General features: G+C 38.7%; 1 protein-coding gene across 2 annotated transcripts in view; it reads right to left on the bottom strand.

The window, feature by feature from the left end:
* Nucleotides 1-20,930, bottom strand: part of SLC31A1 (solute carrier family 31 member 1) — a 601,859-nt gene extending 580,929 nt beyond the window's left edge. Inside the window, exon 1 of one of the 2 annotated variants that reach the window (XM_044058366.1) lies at nucleotides 20,584-20,930. The gene's annotated coding sequence lies outside the window, so the exon portion shown is untranslated. The remainder of the gene's footprint in view (nucleotides 1-20,583) is intronic. The other variant, XM_044058364.1, reaches the window with a different exon arrangement.
* Between the last annotated feature and the right edge of the window lie 325 nt (nucleotides 20,931-21,255).

Here is a 21,255-nt window from a genome sequence, read left to right as displayed (position 1 = left end):
CCTTGCTGTTTGGTCAACATTGCCATTTGTATCAGTATTAATTTCACTTAACATAATTTGGTACCCTTGCAAGAGTCTTAGAGTAGCTGGCTTTGGAGTGTCTGGTGACAGTGTCATTACCTTATAGTCTGGGTAGAAGGGGCATAGCTAGTAAACCTGTGTCAGCCCTTCCCAGGTGTGTATGTGTGTGTGTGTGTGTGTGTGTGTGTGTGTGAGAGAGAGACAGAGAGAGAGAGAGAGAGAGAGACAGGAAATCAAATCTCAAAGAGTGCACGTGTCAGCCTCTTGGAGCTGGGACACAAAGCACTGGTTTCACAGACAGGGCGCTGGAGGGCCTGGCCACTCTGCCGAGGACCTAACCCTACAGCTGTGCCAGTGAGTATGTTCCCTTTGTGCTCTTAAACTGTGCTTAATGCAGAGAGGTCTGCATCTGGAAATACTAAAAGTGTATCCATTTTTGTTCCAAGTGAATGTCCCTCTCCAGTGTCAGTGGTGAGGATTCAGGCTCCTTGATTACTATCCCAGAGTGAGGATGTCACAGAAGTATTTAGGAGTGTGGACTAAAAATCATTCTGATGTGCCAGCTAAGGATGTCACAGAAGTATTTAGGAGTGTGGACTAAAAATCATTCTGATGTGCCAGCTAAGGATATGTGGGATGATACCAAACAAAACATAATACAAAAACTGAGAAAATGGAAGCTTTGTTATTATATGGATATAGATAGTAAGATACAAGCAGTTAAAATGTTTTAGTCCCTTTAGTCTTGTACACAGGTATGGGCGGCCACGGTGGTACAGCGGTTAGCATTGCTGCCTCACAGCAAGAGGTTCTCTGGTTCGATTCTCGGCTGGGGTGCCTTCTGTGTGGAGTCTGCATGCCCTCCCTGTGGTCGTGTGGGTTTTCTCCAGGTGCTCCGGTTTCCTCCCACATCCCAAAGGCATGCAATAGGTGGATTGGACACTCTAAATTGGCTCTAGGTGTATGTGTGCGTGTGTGCCTTCTGTGGAAGGTTGGGCGCCGGGCTGGCAACTCAACACTGTAAAACTCCACTGCCAATCATGAGCGGACAGATGATCCACTGTGGTGACCCCTAACCGGGAAAAGTCGAAAGAAGAAGAAGAAGAAGTCTTGTACACAGGTCAGGTATATTTTAAATCAACCAGAGGAGAAGCTGTGGATAGCAATTAAGAAAGAGATGAATGGCTTTATCTGAGAGGGGTCATCTGGGATAAGCTGATTCTTCCAGTAGAACAGGGCAGACTGGGACTGCCCAATTTGAAGGGGTATTTCAGAGCAACACAGTTAAAGCTCTTGTACATAGCACAAGCAGAAAACTAATTCAAAGTGGAAAGAGATGATGAAGAAACAAGAGAGAAGTTCAAGAAACAAGGAAGGACTGGGATTTTAGATGCAGGCCTGAAAGGAGAATGGACAATGAAGTGGCTGAAAGTATCCTAAGAACTTAGCCAATACGGGAATGGAGAAAGGAGATTCTGCCAATAGGGATGACTGAATTTATTTGGACTGCAGGTTTGAGACTGCCTTCCCTATGAAGGATTGAGATCAGAGTATAGGCAAAGAGAAAGAAATAAGGGGTTCTAACAAAGACCAGCACTGGTAGAGTTTAGTAGAATCTAGAACAGAAGTTGCCATTAAAAAAAGAATAATTAGTAGAAGATATAAAATATTGCACGATAACTCTAAGAATCAGAGGAGTTTAGAAAGAATTGGGCAGAGAGTTTGGATACGCAATTCACAAAGAAACAATGGGAAGATATATGTACGTCTCCCAAATATGAACAAAACCTAAAAGATTTAGGATTTTTGCTTGGAAATGTTTACATGGATATTTTTATACCCCAAGTAGACTCCAGAGAATTTTTCCTTAGGTAGACAGCAACTGTTAGAGGTGTGACGGGGAAGAAAGCGGCAACTGGAAAAATATTTTCTGGGAGTGCAGTGAGTTGGTAGACTTTGAGGATTCCCTGTGGGATGCACTGTTGGAGATGCTGGGTGGGGGGACTGGTGTGATGAGAGAGATTTTTCTGAGCTATGACACAGAATTGGAATTCCCTAGACATGGTAAATGCCTTTTTGTGTCTACTTATGGTGGCTGCCAAAAAAAGCAATTACTAGAAAATGGAAATCAAAATTAAGGTGGAGTTTCAAAATAGGGTGGAACAGGACAGGTCATCCATTTAATTTCTGGATGTAGAATTCTATGTGGATTGTTTGCATAGAATTCAATATAGGCCTTCCAGGAAACCTACTGCGATTAATCATTTTTTTTGCATGCTGATAGCATGTTTCCCCCACCTTATGGATTCCCTTCCCCTTGGGGAGTTTAAACTTATTTTTATTAATACTTCTAAAGTTAAGCTCAAAGATAAATATCTGCAGGAGGTGAAATGTAGGTTAAAAGAAAGGGGAATATACTAAGGAAATGTTAAATTGTGCCATGGAAAATATATATGGTAAGATAAGGGATCAAAGGAAGTATTTTTTTGACAACATAAGGATGTGGAAAGAGAAAGGAGTAAGGAAGAGAGTGGCCAAATACATACTTTGAAGAAAATCTATTTTGTGACCAAATATTCCCTTTTCTCAGAGGTTGTGAAAAAAATTATTTTGGAATTTTGGCACCTCATTTAAATTGGATGAGAACATGAGGCATTTTTTCCTGAAACACATGACTTTTTCCTATGGCAGGTATTTAAATTTGAAGAAGTTATTGAATTTAATACATTTTATTTCATGTGCACCACAGGAATCAGTTGAATCATTTGCATGTGGGCACTGTAAAATCTGTAGCAAGATTAGGAACATATCTGGAACTTTTATTAATTGTTGAATATTCATTTCCAGGGGAAGATTCCACTGTAATTCATGTGGTGTGGTTTATATTGTATGGTATGGATGGGACAATGTTAGGTGGAATGTGGGACAATGACAGAGGTAAAAGTTCGAATACTTGAACATTTAGGCGACATACGAAACCAGAAAGAGTCTTAATAAGCGAAGACTTAAATTCTGTGCATTTTGTTTTTTTAGTATTTTGGCAAAAGTTATTTTGCACAGAGGTAGGGATTTTAGGAAAAAGCTGAAAGAGTTGAAAAGCAAAATTATTCTAAATTACAGAACACTTCATCCCAGGGGGGGGTCTTCATTTTTAGGTCAATTTAAGTTAGTTCTTATATCATGTACGTGTGCATTAACTTAAAGTACAGCACTCTAAGACAACAATTTTGTGCTTCACATTTAATATGCAAACCAAAAGTTTTTTATTTGAAGTTTGTTATTCATGGTGCAATGTGACATATTTTATTGGATGTATAGTTTTAAGGCATAGTGCACTTTAAGATCTGTTGGGTTCGCTTAATTAAGAGGAATTCACCCGGTATAAATTGTAAAATTTTTGAGGATGTAATTTAACCATTGAATGCAAATGGCCGAGGTACCACATGCTTAATACGTAAAGTAAAGCTTTGAACCATCATCTCTTGATCTGTGTATTTTGTTTTTTCTTAAATGAGCTATGTAATGTTTGACTGACATTAACTGGGTATATTATAAGCGATGTATAATGTTTGCAGCTGGGAGTCTGTTAGTAAGGTTTGTGATGTAAAATGCAACTAGGATTGTGTCAGTGTGGTTTGTTTTAATTTATATAAATGCATAATTTTTAAACCATAACTTACGACATAAACAAAGATGCTTCTCGTTTAAAAAAGGGGAAAGGAAGTGAATAATGTATGTAATGTCGCTTAGGTTATATGATATACAGCAATATATGTGAAGTATAAAGTTTGTAAACGTGAACTTGTTGATGCAGTTTGATTACTTTTATATAAAGGTAAATTTGCTATGTCACAAGTGTTAACTCAATAAAGATGTTTTAAATAAAACTAGGAAGTAAACTGAATACAAGCAAATGGCAACATAGCTACAAGTAGAGCAGGATGTACTCAACAAGCACACGGTATCACAATATCAATATAATTTGCTACAGTAATGCTATGACATTTTGGATATGGAGCGAACACAGTGAATGCCTTTGTGACCATAATCAGTTATACATGACTCCAGCTATGTACAGTATCACCATTACCACACTTTGTGTGGGTAAGGCCGCTTGTACTAAATGTTTCAGGTTTACAGTTTCCAGAGGTATTTCAGCTTAGTAAGGGAGAGCGAGAGGGAAAAAGTGAATGTCTACATCTGCCTGGTAACCCCAGTGTTGAGGGTTATCTTTCCATCTCTTCCAAAAACCCATTTACCTTATATTATTTGTGCTTCCTGCAATAGTTTTCTTACTACTTAACAACACCTCATCATCTCTGCATCAAAGTACCTGCAATTTCAGATGAGTTACAACCTCACTAGCCCAGAAAACTCCTCTCTTCTGTAGCCCATCTGTCTTCACACATCTCTGTGCATTGGTTATGGGTACACAACTGTTGTATTACTTGCTAGATAAGGAGTATAAACATTTTTACATTAAATTCAAATGGGGAAAAAACTTATCTTCACAGGTAAGTACAGCTGCAATCAATTTCAAATGTGCATTTTTACTTTCTAAAGGAAAATTAAGCAGGAAGGAATAAGAGCATAAAAACTACACGAGGAGCAGAATTTAATAATGCTTCTGCAAAAGCAACTAGCTTGTTCAGGAAATTAGAATCATTTTGAAAGGTTGGCTTTGATGAATTGTAAGACAATACTGTTAATCACTAAATAAGCACTTCCAGAGTATGGAGGCTTTATTATAAAATAAGAGTGCATGACCTTCTCACATCAAGTTTATATCATATACATATAAATCAAAGTCCTTTACTGGAGGACAATACCCCCCTATCCCAGATGCAAACACGAAGGGGATCAGTCTAATACTATTGGGGAAATTTAGCTGGCCCTGTCATAAATGCGTATAGAAAACAAAAGGAGATCCTGTCTGCATGTGCATGTTCTCATCAGCTTCTAGTTGCATCAGTGACGGCATCAGTCGGGGTCAGTGGAGGCTGTACAGGTCATAAAGAGGGCCAAATAGCTACCAGCAGTTACAAACAATGACAGGGGACAAAACATAAAAAACAAATAAAAAATAAAAATAAAAAAAAAACTCCAGATGGAGTTTAAAGCCTGTACAGAAATAGAAGCAAATAAAACACCAGTAATTCAGGCACTACAGCACATAATGTGCGACAGACTGACTTTAGAAATGTTTTTTAATCAGTGATTTTATGAATACAGAAATTATATGCACTAAAACAATGCATATATAAAAAGATGCAACACAACCTCCAATTCTAACGTAATGTTAAGTTTTAACTAAAGGAAATACAGGATACAGGCATATTGTATCTCGCAAGACAAAAAAGAAATAAGCACTTTATAAATTAAAGCCATCAACCTTATCCCCTTACAATGTCCCTCTAAAATATCTGCTCGTAGCTACCGATATAATAGCATATCCAACAGCTGTTCTTATAAACATTCATCTGTGAACAATATGTACCAACAAATGCCTTCCACAGAATCCCTGTCCATTAGGGATCACAACACTGGCTTTAGACCCATAGCTGGCCTTTCTCCCATTTCTAAACTCCACAGAAAATGCATAAATAAATCCTAGGACTCGATTTAAAAACAAACTACTATGTATTTATGCAGCACAACTTTCACCGTGCCACATCGCTGATACTGCACTCATATCCTCTCCAAACTCCGTAAAGACAAATGAACACAAGCTCACTGCTTCTATTTTAGGCCTAGAAAAGCTTTTGACAGCATTCCATAGCTACTTCTAACTAGACTTGCCAAACTAGAGTTGAACAACTCAACAACAAACTGGTTCAGAAGCTCTCTCTCTGAGAGCTAACAGTAAAATGGAAAGATGCTCATTTATCCTTTCTTCCTAATGTTGTTATTGGTGCTCTTCAAGGATCTATTCTTTACCCCTTGTGTTTAAAATATTTATCAACAAGAAGAAAAACAGAAAAAGACTTCTATGACTTCATGTTCACTTTGCAAATGATCTCGCTGCATACAAACAAGTTTAGAGGTGCATAAAGCGGTCACTGTTGTTGTGAAGTAGTAACCTCAGGAGGCTGTGCTCATGCAAAAGATTAAAGTGACCGTAAATGCACGGTTGGTTGCTGCTCTAGGAATTGCTGCATGCAGCAAAGCTAACAAGCTTTCTGTCTGGATTCTCCATGACACTGTCTGGCAGTACTGTTAGGCAAACTAGTCCACAGTCCCCCAGTGGACGTCTACTGCTCCCCTCTAGTGTAAGGGTTCTTCCTCTCGCAAACTTCTACTCCTCAATACTTCTGTTTGTTGACAATTTTCCATCAGAAGAGATGCCAGCACACTGGTCAAATTCCTCAGGACAGTGGGACACACCTTTCTGGTCCTTGTAACTTACCCTTGCTTAGGAGAGCCAGTCCCCATTCCAAGCTCCACATTAACCTGGTGTCTATCCACTGCTAAATGCCATGTATCTTAGCTCCCTGCAAGCATGGCACCCAGTCTTCCTTTACTTCATAAAGACGGAGTCAAAGCTTTCAATACTGTTCCTTACTGCTCATCTTCTTTGAGCCTACTGCCATCCTCACAGCCTGCACAGGTCTGTCCTTTCTTGTTCTTTTCTTCAATATACACAAAAAGCCTCTGTCCCTCATCTTCATGGCTTCCTCGTATCCCTACTGACCTACCCTTCTGCTACTCTCAGCTCCTCTGTAATCATTCCATGTGCTTTTTATATCTGGTGCCACCTGCATCTCCTCCGTCAAGTCCTACTTTTTGTACGCCTTCCCTTTTGCCCTAACAGTCAAGTCTCACATTCCTATGAAGTCATATGGGTTACCTTTTTTTGTTAAATACATGAATAAATAAAACCAATTTTATACTTAATTTTCTGCACCTTTCTCGTACCCTTGTCCAAAGCCCTGAAATACTCCATAGCGGGCCCATCCTCCTGAAACTGCCTCATCTTTGGCCATCTCCTGCTCAGCATAATACATGCCCAAATAAGACTCTACTGTCTTTGCCCTTAATTCATTCCCCTCCATCCACTCGAAAAACACAGAGGGACACAGTCATTGCTAGGTAACATCACATTTACCTAGAAATTTCTGACCTCTTCTGCCATGGTTACGACCACATTAAAAATTCTTTCCCTTAAGGTTTAGTTCCACACCAGATTTAAGAACCTATGTGGGTCAAACACTCCAAATCGACTCCCGCTCCCTCTCCACAATCACACTTAGGAATCTGGCAGTCTGCTCCTAGATGATACACATCCCACAACAGTACAACCCTCCTCTTCCACTTTCATCACTCCTTAATTTTTTTTCTCCCTCAGTCGGTCACTATCCTACTCCCTTGATGTGTCCAGGGGCCAACATATTTTTGCAAAGTACCAGCACTACCCTACTTGCTTTTCTATCTTAAGTGCAAAGATACTTACCCTAGAACAAGACCATTCTCAGCCCTCTCCATCTTCATGGGGTGGTACGCCTCTTTCTCTGACATCACATCTAATGTACTTTACAAATATTACCACTCCTCCTTCATCCCATCCCTTACGATCATTCGCTAGGTAACCTAGACACTGGCATTTCTTCCTTCATCCCATCCCTTATGGTCATTCGCTTGGTAACCTACACCTTGCATCTCCGATACCTACATGACTCTGCATGCTACCACATTAAGCAGTGTCAACTGGCAGATCACAGGTGCATACATGCTTCACAGCCATGTGCCCATCTCTCCTCACCAGTGAGCACCACCTTCAGACACATTTCACTATAATGTGGTCTCTTCTGCTTCCATTTCCCTGGCCATGCATAGTTCATATTCACCTTGGGGCAAACGTCTTCAGATCACCAAGATAATGTTTTTGTCTCCCCCAACTCACAACTCCTGTCTCACTTCTTGTACCCCCAAGCTCTGCTCTTATTTGCAACCTTTCCCTTGTGAGCCAGACTGCCCCTCCCAAGGTGCTTCCTTCTTTGAGATGCATCTCAACTCTTTTCAATCCTTCCAGCAGTCCTCCATGAAGCCTGGCTTATCACCTGTCTCACTTTATTCTTCATGGCACTCCTTTTATTTCCAAGCCTTTTCTTGCTGTTTGCACTGCTCCATCGTATCTACTGTTCTTGTCCATGTGCTTCATGTCACTGGGCTGCACCAAACCCCTCTTCCATCTTTTCAGAACTCTTCGTCCATACCTCTGCACTGCTCCTCCGATTCTACTCATTACCCTCCTGCTGCTCCTCTCCTCCTCAGACTGCTAATCCCTCATATACTCTGTCCCTGCAGTGAACAACCATTTTCTTTTCCCCACTTCTTTGCAGTCCTCCCCATCCCATTTTGAACCGGTCATACTTTCCCTGTCTCTGTCTCTCGGTCTCTTTCCTACTTCCTGCTTGCTCATCTCTTCTCATCCCCACCCATATCTCCTACTCTGGTTCCTGCTTACTCTTTACTACCTATCCCCCTCCTGCGGTGTTCATCCTTTGCTGCATCTACCATGCCACCTTGCCTTCCCTCACTGTCCCCATTCATTTCCCTCTCCTAAATTAGTCATGTCCATCATTTCTGACCACTCTCACTTCCTAAACCTTCCTCCTCACTTTTCTTATCCAACTCACCATTTTCCCTGACCGCCTACATCCAGATCCTGCACATGGGTCCCTCAACCACATTACCAGTGCATACCTAGTACACAAATAACAATCCAGCCTTTCACGTCACGGTCCAATAAGCTACTGAAATTTATAATCCAGAAGTAAAATGCAGCTTTTACTTAGCCTATAACAACTTGGCATATTCTTATCCAAATGCGACAAAAAGAACAAAAGATTTATATTCATAGGTTTATTGGTAAGTATCAAATCCTCTACCTTGTGTTTGTGAGGTAAACAGCTTAACCATTATGAAAATAAACGAAGAGACCAATAAACCAGATAAAAATATCCGAAACCAAGAAAATACGAGTCCAGATAAATAATAAATAGGAAATCACTTTAATACTGTATAAGCCAACGCAAAATAAAATATCAGAATTAAATCCACAAGTTAATCAAGCGCTTTCATCTCTGTAATCAGAGACTTTATCAGGATAAGGACAATGGAAAAAAAGAGTAAATTTAAATAGCATGCCCACAATTATTAGCCAATCACAGCATAGTCATCACTAATACTATAAAATGACCCATGAAATATTTAAAACTACAACCATTCACATCAATAACATAGCAGCAATTCATATAGTAATTAAAACAGCCTTTCTATAAATGAACAGTTTAAAACATATCTAAAAAACATTAATAAATAATATTATAAATACAAATATAGAAATAAGTAAATAATCGCACTACAGATAAACCATTACTTCACTATACTATAATAAACCCTAAAAACACAACTAAAAACATCTTCAATACTAGAATCATATTATCTATCTAATGCCTTTAACTTCAAAAAGCAAGTGATTGAAAAGGATGGACCAGGCCAATAGTTTGCATTGGTCCGAAGTTGCCATAGGGCTTCCTGTCTTTCAAGGTATAGTGGCGATGGGCCACCCCTTGGATCAACTTGTAGGGTTTCAATCACAACAAACTTAAAAGAATGTGCTGGTAACTCATTGCAATGTTTGGCCAGGACATTAGTGTCCTTCTTTAGTTTAATGTCCCTTAGATGTTCGTAAATACGGGTTTTAACCACCTCTCTGTCTTCCCAATATAAAAACAAGGACATTTTATACAGAGAGCATAATAAAACTACTTTGTCCATATAACAGGAACATGTTTTATTAAGCCTAACCTTCACCCCATTTATATTAAAAGTTGATCCTTCCATTATGTGATCACAATAATTACAGAGGCCATATTTTTTCATATGGCCCTTCATAAGCCTATTACTGCTACTTTCAAAAATATTCTTAAGACACTGCCCTTTCCTGTAGACAATGATAGGTTTCTCCCCTACAGATTGTCTAAGCTCACTACAAGAAGATAAAATAGTCCAATTTTTAAATACAATGCCAGTCATTTGTTTACTTGCTAAATTATATGTTGTTATAAAAGCTGATCGAAATTTTTTTTCTGGACCATTTGTATTCCGTACCTCAAAAACTGTATCTGATATAGTATCCTCTTTATTTAATGGACCATTAATCCCACTTATCACCCTCACCTGTTCCGAACTATTACAGTCATAGGACAAAATAGCCTTAAAAAAAAGCCTCTTTACCTTTTATTAACCACTTCCAACATTAAATCATTCACCAAACCCAATGGATAGTCCCTTTTAAAAACAACATTTCCTTTAATAATTCACATTCAGTTAGGAATGCGTTAAAGCAGGAGACCATCCGGGCAGCCCTAACGAACTGCTTCTTCACTACTGCCCTCTTCTGCTTGTAGGGATGGGAACTATCAAAGTGTAAAAAACTATTGAAATAGGTTTCCTTTTAAAAGATCTCTGAGGTAAACTTTTTAGTGGGTATATTTTTCATAAGTCTAATGTCCAGACAGGAAATCTCCTCAAAACCTATTGTGTGAGTAAATCTTAAAAAGGGTGTTAAATTACTGATGCAAGCTAAAAATTCTAAAATTGTATTTTCAGGTTCATCCCAGAAGATAAAGATGTCATCCAAAAATCACACATACATCCTACAGTGGGAATAGAATTGTGAGTTAAACAAAAATCTCTTTTCCCACTGTAGCATAACCATATTAGAATATAGGCCCCCACAGGGGGATCCCATAGCTACCCCCACAGTCTGGATGAAGAATTCATTCTGAAAGAAAATACAATTGTTTCTCAATACCAAATCAAAAAGTTGTTCATATACATTAATACTAGGCTGAGGCACACCATTCTGTAATAGATACTCACATACCCATTCAACCCCAATGTCATGGGGAATCGAAGTATATAGATCTTTAACATCTATAGTCATAAAAACCCCAGTTTCAAGAAATTCCAACTCATTAACTCTTCATAAAAAGTCCGATGAGTCCCTGCACAGGTTTGGTTCATCTGATAGAAGTGGCTTCAATTTAATATCCAGGTACTTGGCTAAAGTGTACGTAATAGAACCCCGACCGTCCACAATTGGACACACTGAAAGATCTGTCCTAGGTCTCAAGCATGGAACAGTAACTCTAATTCAATTTCTATGCTAGCCAAGTCTCTTTTTCAGATCAAGAGAATTTTCGTCTATTGAGGAGGTCCGAGAGACTGAGTGACCGGTACAACTGGGATGTTCATGGACAAGGAGCACATCCCATGAACAGGGGCCAAGTAATCTATCGGAGGGGGGAGGTGAGGCCATCAGGGTTGGAATTAACTATTCAAAACTTTAACAAATGTTCTAGTCTTAAAAACTCTAAGGGGGACTTCAATGTGTTCAGTTTTTCTTCTTTACATATTAATGTCAATGATTGTGATCTATTAGCCAAAGGTTTGACATTTGTTCCTCTCAAAAATTGTGATATAGCTCACTCACGTGGATTTAAAACATTCTGTTAGAAAATTTAATTTAAATGTTTTATTTAAGTCTGTTGAACATGTGAGTAACCCCATGCATATCTCCAGTACCTATAATCCACCTGTACATCCATCTTTAATGACCTTTGAAAAACTATGTGAAATTGATTTTAGGAAAATACCTATGAATGTTTCTAGTTTCAATCTTAGTAAGGGTGAGTTGGATGGTTTGGCTAAATTTAAAATGAATAAGGATGTTAGAGTCATCAAAACTGATAAAGGTGGGAGTATCGTAATAATGGATGTGAGTGACTATGAAACACGAATGAGAAAAGTCTTGGATGGTGACTCATATAGAAAGATTTCCCTAAATTAATTGAACTGAATGGGACTTACAACAGAATTTGGAATGAACTTAATGATTTGTTCACTGAAGGTTCAATCGCTATTGACGAATTTAGCTTTCTATCCGTGTCTCACCCAAGGACTCCATGCATGTTTGGTTTACCAACAATGCATAAAAGAGTATTTGAGGCTAGGCCACATTCCCCTCATACTGGGCCCTATCCCTTTCAATTTTCTTCATTCTTCTATTCTTTATAGAAATCAAAAACCTTCACTTGGATAATACTTATTTTAAGGAATGTTTGAGACTGAAACTTGTCCCCAAGGAGTTGCGTATGTGGCGCTTACCCACGGGTCTTGTAGCTAACTCTATTCTACATAAAGAACTTATCTTGATGTTTGACAGACATGGCTCTGAGTACATGGAGCTAGTTGTCAAACATAATGAAATTTTGTTAACTAAATTAATGAAAGAGGTAACTGACCTGGATAGTAGAATTCTTGAGGATGTTGTACATGAAGAGAATTTGTTTGATTATAACAGTAGCTTTAAGAGTATTGAACATGAAATTATTTCTATAAATAGAAAAATGAAGAACACTGAAAGGGATAGGGCCCAGTATGAGGGGAATATGGCCTAGCCTCAACCTCCTAGGTCTCAAGCATGGAACAGTAACTGTAATTCAAATTCTATGCTAGCTAATACTAATAGCCAAGACTCTTTTTTTAGATCAAGAGAATTTTCCACCACTGAGGAGGTCCGATAGACTGAGGGACAGGTACAACCGAGATGTTCACGGACAAGGAGCACATCCCACAAACAGGGGCCAAGTAATCTATCGGGGGTAAGGGCATTGGGGTTGAAATTAACTGTTCAAGACTTTAACAAATGTTCTATTTTTAAAAACTCTAAGAGGGACGTCAATGTGTTAAATTTTTCTTCTTTACATATTGAGGTTAATGATTGTGATCTATTAGCCAAAGGTTTGAAATTTGTTCCTGTCAAAAATTGTGATAAAGCTCACTCACTTGTGGATTTAAGACATTTTGTTAGAAAATTGAATTTAAATGTTTTATTTAAATCTGTTGAACATGTGAGTAACCCCTTACATATCGCCAGTACCTATAATCCACCTGTACATCAGTCTTTAATGACCTTTATAAAGCTATACGAAATTGATTTTAGGAAAATACCTATGAATGTTTCTAGTTTCAATCTTAGTAAGGGCGAGTTGGATGGTTTGGCTAAATTTAAAATGAATAAGGATGTTAGTCATCAAACCCGATAAAGGTGGGGGTATCGTAATAATGGATGTGAGTAACTATGAAACACGACTGAGAAAAGTGTCTTGGATGGTGACTCATATAGAAAGATTTCCCTAAATTAATTGAATGGGACTTGCAACAGAATTCGGAATGAACTTAATGATTTGTTCATTGAAGGTTCAATCTCTATTGACGAATTTAACTTTCTGTGTCTCACCCAAGGACTCCATGCATTTTTGGTTTACCAAAAATGCATAAGAGTATTACAGACCCTTCAATGCGTCCAATTGTGGATGGTCGGGGTTCTATTACATACCCTTTAGCCAAGTACCCGGATATTAAATTGAAGCCACTTCTGCAGGATAAACCAAACCTGTGCAGGGACTCATGGGACTTTTTACAAAGAGTTAATGAGTTGGAATTTCTTGAAACTGGGGGTTTTATGACTATAGATGTTAAAGCTCTATATACTTCAATTCCCAATGACATTGAGGTGAATGGGTATGTGAGTATCTATTACAGAAGGGTGTGCCTCAGCCTAATATTAATGTATATGAAAACTTTTTGATTTGGTATTGAAAAACAATTGTATTTTCTTTCAGAATGAATTCTTCATCCAGACTGTAGGGGTAGCTATGGGATCCCCCCTGTGGGGCCTATATTCTAATATGGTTATGCTACAGTGGGAAAAGAGATTTTTGTTTAACGTACAATTTTATTCCCACTGAAGGATGTATGTGTGATTTTTGATGACATCTTTATCCTCTGGAATGGACCTGAAAATATAATTTTAGAATATTTAGCTTACATCAATAATTCAACATCCTTTTTAAGATTTGCTCACACAACAGGTTTTGAGGAGATTTCCTACCTGGACATTAGACTTATGAAAAATATACCCACTAAAAAGTTTACCTCAGAGATCTTTCAAAAGGAAACATATTCCAATAGTTTTTTACACTTTGATAGTTCTCATCCCTACAAGCAGAAGAGGGCAGTAGTGAAAGGGCAATTCATTAGGGCTGCCCGGATGGTCTCCTGTTTTAAACGCATTCCTAAGTGAATGTCAATTATTAAAGGAAATGTTTTTAAAAAAGGACTATCCATTGGGTTTGGTGAATGATTTAATGTTGGAAGTGGTTAATAAAAGGGAAAGAGGTTTTTTTAAGGCCATTTTGTCCTATAACTATAATAGTTCGGAACAGGTGAGGGTGATAAGTGGGATTGATGGTCCATTAAATAAAAGAGAATACTATATCAGATACAGTTTTTTGAGGTACGGAATACAAATGGTCCAGAAAAAAATCATTTTCGATCAGCTTTTATAACAATGTATAATTTAGCAAGTAAACAAATGACGGACATTTTATTTAAAAAGTGGACTATTTTATCTTCTTGTAGTGAGCTTAGACAATCTATAGGGGAGAAACCTATCACTGTCTACAGGAAAGGGCAAGAATATTTTTGAAAGTAGCAGTAACAGGCATATGAAGGGCCATATGAAAAAATGTGGCCTCTGTAATTATTGTGATCACATAATGGAACGATCAACTTTTAATATAAATGGGGTGAATATTAGGCTTAATAAAACATGTTCTTGTTATACGGACAAAGTAGTTTATTGTGCTCTCTGTATAAAATGCCCCTGTTTTTATATTGGGAAGACAGAGAGAAGGTTAAAAAACTGTATTTCCGAACATCTAATGGACATTAAAGAAAGACACTAATGCCCTGGCCAAACATTACAATGAGTTACCAGCACATCCTTTTAAATTTGTTGTGATTGAACCCCTACAAGTTGATCCGAGGGTTGGCCCATGGACACTATACCTTGAATGACAGGAAGCCCTATGGCAACTTCGGGCCAATGGAGACCAGTGGCCTGGTCTAAATGAATCATATTCGATCACTTGCTTTTTGAAGTTAAAGGCATTAGATAATATGATTCTAGTATTGAAGATTTGTTTTTGTGTGTGTTTTTAGGGTTTATTATAGGATAGTGATAGTAACGGTTTATCTGTAGTGTAATTATTTATTTACTTATTTATATATTTGTATTTATAATATCACTTATTAAATGTTTTTTAAATATGTCTTAAAGTGTTCTTTTATAGAAAGGCTGTTTTAATTACTGTATGAATTGCTGCTATATTACTGATGAGAATGGTTGCAGTTTTAAATATTTCATGGGTCATTTTATAGCATTAGTGACGACTATGCTGTGATTGGCTAATGATTGTGGGCATGCTATTTAAATTTACTCTTTTTTCCATTGTCCTTATCCTGATAAAGTCTCTGATTACAAATACCAAAGCACTTGATGAACTTGTGGATTTAATTCTGATTTTTTATGTTGTCTTATACAGTATTAAAAGTGAATTCCTATTTATTATTTATCTAGACTCATATTTTCTTGGTTTCGGATATTTTTATCTAGCTTAACCATTATGCCAACCCCCAACTCTGTGTGCATCCAAACATCCTCTTGGGGAAGATTCTTTAGCAATGAACTTGCACCTGGTTAGTCACCTAGCAGTGGTTTAACAGTAAACTCCACTGAAAATAACAGTCATTTATGAATAACAGCATAACTACTGTAGGATTTAGCAGACATGAGCAAAGCAGGAATGTCAGGTAGCCAGAGTTTAACTAGGTGTAACACATGAGTACATCATCAGCCACTGAATTACACAACATGACAGACACAGGGAGAGATGGCCGGGGGAGTTAGTGAGCAATGGATCTGTCTTCAAAACTACCTACCAAGTGATCGTTCTCTTCAAATTTTAAAAGACAAGGCACAATGCCCTCCTCTACAATTTCAAAAGTAAGCAATTCATGCTCAAACTAAAAAATAATGCAAGACAAATATGGTTATGTTTTGTTCTCTTAACCTACAAACTAAAAGTAGTTAAAAAAACTTGGCAAACAGTACTACTACTACTATCGACTCAAAACATGGCGAAATATACTCAGTCAACGATGCGTCTATATTGTCTCACAAAAAGATTAACCTGGGTGTCTAAACTCTAAGAACAAGCCAAGCTGCCTTTCCTTCACATATTCAGATGATTACTCAACAGTCTACCACTACATACACATACAAGTAAAAGAATAATAAAAGGTGCCGTTTTCTGTTGTAATCTATCTTTTTAAAGATTAAGGAATTTAAATTGAATTTGAAAAAAAAATTAAAAACAATATGAAATGAAGATATAATATATTTACAAGCTATAGGTTTTCCTCTTATTTCATAGTGGGCGAATCTGTCTTCAGAATGAAAACAAATCATCTGCTATAGACAGATGCAATAGCCAAAATCAATGTTATCTGTAACCTCTCCAATTGTGGAACGTTTCTATAAAACACTGAACCGGTACAAAATCAGCAATGCTGTGTGCACACCTTTAAAGGCTCACTCCGATACAAAGCTTTCAATCCACCAAGTCATATGACATTAGGTCATGTCTGCTAAGCAGCAACCCACTCATTCTCCAAGACGCTATTCAAGAGAACCTGGCAGAAGTTCAAATGCAGACAAAAAAATATGCAGTATCTAGGTCAGACAAGACTACTGACCACCGTGCTTCCTGTGGGCAGGTGCCAGAGTTATATGCCATTCCCATACTACCCACCATTCCCATACTACCCACCATTCCCATACTACCCACCATTCCCATACTACCCATCTCCCAAACAAAGATCTTCAGGAGAAATCAGTTTTCAATGCTCTGCAGATTAGCACATAGGATTACGGATATAAACCATTCACAGTCTTCACCCTGTAGTCCTGGATATGATTCACTCACTCTCTGCCTACAAACTGTGTAGCTCTGACATAGTTATTTAAACAGACAGTGCTCTTAGGTCACTGTGAAAAACAGCACTTGTATCAATATTGTGGGCTTGCTTGGTTAACAAATGAATAAAAACAAAGTTTGTAATGAGAGAATGTCTATTTACGGCCTCCAGTAGTACTAATAATCATGTGAAGCCATTTAACTGAACAAACTTTAGGCTTAGTGCAAAAAACTTCTAAGGCAATCCATGCCAAGCACAGACTAGTGCAGAAATAATATAAAGACAGAAGACCATGCTGGGAAATGTTGAGACCACACAATCAGAATGAGTTTTACATACACTTACCACAACCCCACAGAATGATGGGACAATGAAAGCAACCCTCAGCTCTCACTCGACAATTTATACAGCAATCTTAAAAATGGACACAAAAATGCAGCCCTGAGGACAGGCCAAGGGATAAATATGCAGATTCAATTCCATGCATATTTGTTCTATATACCACCACAGTCCCTGCAGTAACCCACAGATAACCTGGTGAACCTAACGCTACAACACTTCCACTATCAAACCCAAGCAAGAGGGGACACCAGAATAAGGAAGATCCTAATGAATTTCAAACTATATACAATTAAAGACCCCTCCGTCCCATGGGGGTATGCAGACACAGTAGCACACTGCTAACAACTATATACAATTAAAGACCCCTCCGCCCCATGTGGGTATGCAGACACAGTACCACAGTGTTAACCAGTATATACAATTAATGATCCTTCCACCCCATGAGGGTATGCAGACACAGTAGCGCAGTGCTAAGCAACATGATCTGGGTTTCTTTCTTCTTTGTTAGAAATAATGTGGTTAAAGTGGCTTCTTGCGCATCTAACACACACGTTCTTTTTCTTCCGCTGTTCCCGTTAGGGGTCACCACAGCGGATCATCTGTTTCCATTTCTTCCTGAGCTCTGCATCTTGCTCTGTCACACCAACCACCTGCATGTCGTCTCTCACCACATCCATAAAACTTATCTTACGCCTTCCTCTTTTTTTTTTTACCTGGCAGCTTCATCCTTAGCATCCTTTTCCCAATATACCCAGCATCCCTCCTCAGCACATGTCCAAACCAACGAACTCTCGCCTCTCTGGCTCTCACCTCCAAACTGTCCAACCTGGGCTGACCCTCTAATATACTTATTCCTAATCCTGTCTACCCTTGTCACACCCAGTGCAAACCTTAACATCTTTAACTCTGCCACATCCAGCTCTGACTCTTGCCTTTTTCTCAGTGCCACTGTCTCCAACCTATATAACACAGCTAATCTCACTACCCTCTTGTAGACCTTCCCTTTCACTCTTACTGGTACTCGTCTGTCACAAATCACTCCTGACATTCTTCTCCACCCACTCCACCCTGCCTGTATTCTCTTCTTCACCTCTCTTCCACACTCACCATTACTCTGAATTGTTGATCCCAAGTATTTAAACTCATCCACCTTCGCCAGCACTACTCCCTGCATCGTCACCATTCCTCTATTCTCCCTCTCATTCACACACATATATTCTGTCTTAGTCCCGTTAACCTTCATTCCTCTCCTCTTTAGAGCATATCTCCACTTCTCCAGGGTCTCCTCAACCTGTTCTGTACTCTCACTACATATCACAATGTCATCTGCAAACATCACAGTCCATGGGGACTCCTGTCTGATCTCGTCTGTCAACCTGTCCATCACCACTACAAATAAGAAAGGGCTCAGAGCTGATCCTTGATGCAATCCCACCTCCACCTTAAACGCATCTGTCACTCCCACTGCAGATCTCACTGCTGTCACACTAACTTTGTACATATTCTGTACCACTCTTACATATTTCTCTGCCACTCCCGACTTCCTCATACAATACCACAACTCCTCTCTAGGCACCCTGTCATATGCTAACATGTATTTGGGATGTATGTCACATTCTGTGCAATGATGGAAAAGGAAATACTACATTATGGCAATTATCACTTCACATAAGTGCCACATTTTCTGCATAACTTTTCACAGCATGTGGAAAACAAAGGCAAAATAACTGACCATTATTACATGGGGTTAAGAACAGCATGTGAAAAAAGGCACAATAACTGACCATTATTACATGGGGTTAAGAACAGCATGTGAAAAAAGGCAAAATAACTGACCATTATTACATGGGGTTAAGAACAGCATGTGAAAAAGGCAAAATAACTGACTATTATTACATGGGGTTAAGAACAGCATGTGAAAAAAAGCACAATAACTGACCATTATTACATGGGGTTAAGAACAGCATGTGAAAAAGGCACAATAACTGACCATTATTACATGGGGTTAAGAACAGCATGTGAAAAAGGCACAATAACTGACCATTATTACATGGGGTTAAGAACAGCATGTGAAAAAAGCACAATAACTGACCATTATTACATGGGGTTAAGAACAGCATGTGAAAAAAGGCACAATAACTGACCATTATTACATGGGGTTAAGAACAGCATGTGAAAAAAGGCACAACAACTGACCATTATTACATGGGGTTAAGAACAGCATGTGAAAAAAGGCACAATAACTGACCATTATTACATGGGGTTAAGAACAGCATGTGAAAAAGGCACAATAACTTTTCATTATCATACGAATGCAGCACAGTGTTGAAGCGGACAGAGTTGTCGTCTCTCAGCAATAGGGCCAACAGAACCCCTAACATATAGTCACACAACAGTGAAAAAATATGACACAGGTCTGCAGGACATGTACTCGTTCTAGTGGGTCCAACGCAATATTTATTTGACAAAGGACAGAATAATAATTTGTACTACGGCAAAATGTGACTGTGTGACAATTAAAAAAAAAAAAAAAACAGAACTAAATGGCATAGGTTCACTGGGTAACATGTAGCATGCCTACAGCAGTCATAATACAGTGAAACCTTTACTAACTGGTGGGTGGTTGCATTCACGCAACAGTGGCAAAAATAAAGTATGACATATACTGATCTTGCTACTGTGTGTGCATTATATCAGCTAACACCAAAAGTTTTGCTCTTAATCAAGAATGGCAAAATTATCAATTATCTAGTCACAACCCAAACCTGCACAGGAAAAAAATAGGTGCTACTTACTATTTTCCACAACAACAGAATTTAGATCAAAATTAACTTTTAAAATATGAAACATCACACTTTTTAGAATTGCTGTGAAATACCTGCACAAATTAACTGCAAAAAAGAATTTAAACATCTGAAGAAATATTGCCACCCCCATTTTTGCATTCCATTACAAAATGTACTAATACCCAGCAAAAATGCTAACAATTCATTTGCCATACCAGATCTCGAACTTGTCTCTCAGCCTAGCATTCATCCAGCAGTAGTGACAAAGCTCTCAAAAATAATGTTCCTACTAGAACTATTAAAAGGTATTGTTTTAGATAAGGAACATTGCACCTATTGTTAAAAGCAATCGTTTAGACAGTTATAGACATACAATGACCTGACAAAAAGCCTTGTTGATAGGATACTCAGAATAAAATGCACTCAGTAGAATATAAAGGGTATGCCTGGCTACATCCTTGTTTGAGAAGTACTAGTAGGGCATTCTACCATATTGGGGTACAGCCCTGCAGATGCCTCATATCCACATTTCACTTCTTACCCCTCCAAAACGCCGGCAGCTACAGTCCGTGGTCTCTGTGGAAACGTGTAACCTCCTCGTAACAAATCAAACCGCATTCAGCCTAACTTGTAAATCACGCCTATTTCACATCCGTTTTACCGCACATATTCAGGAGGAGGTATGCAACCATTGGCACACATGGACAGTACATAGGGTGTTCCGGAAGTTCACGCGTGCAAATTAGCACCGCCTATGTGCCACATGGCATCCTAAGGACAGCTAGATCTTTGTCAATGTCACTATCAAAGGTGATGCAGGTCTATTACATAAAAAATAGGCAATGCTTTAGGTTTGAGCGCCGTTTACTGGAACGTAATATAATCAACACCATTGACAATAAAATGAAGCTTCTTCAATGAATAAAAGCAGATAGAGGTTTTTCTTCATGCGACTATTACCAGTTAGAGGTCGCCACAGCGGATCCCTTACTCGCTCGTGATTGGCGGTGGAGTTTTACGGTGTCGAGTTGTCAGCACCCGGACGAAACCCACGCGACCACAGGGAGAACGTGCAGACTCCGCACAGAAGGCACCCCAGCTGACCGGGGAGCCTCTTGCAGTGAGGCGCGATTACCCTAACCGCTGCACCACAGCGGTCCCCCGATAAAGCAGCTAGAATGATTTCTCTAAACGTTTTTAGATACCTTTTTAC

Source organism: Protopterus annectens, chromosome 16.part0 (assembly GCF_019279795.1).
Source record: "Protopterus annectens isolate FY-2018-M chromosome 16.part0, PAN1.0, whole genome shotgun sequence".
Lineage (NCBI taxonomy): Eukaryota > Metazoa > Chordata > Ceratodontiformes > Protopteridae > Protopterus > Protopterus annectens.
This window is presented reverse-complemented; position numbering and strand designations above follow the sequence as displayed.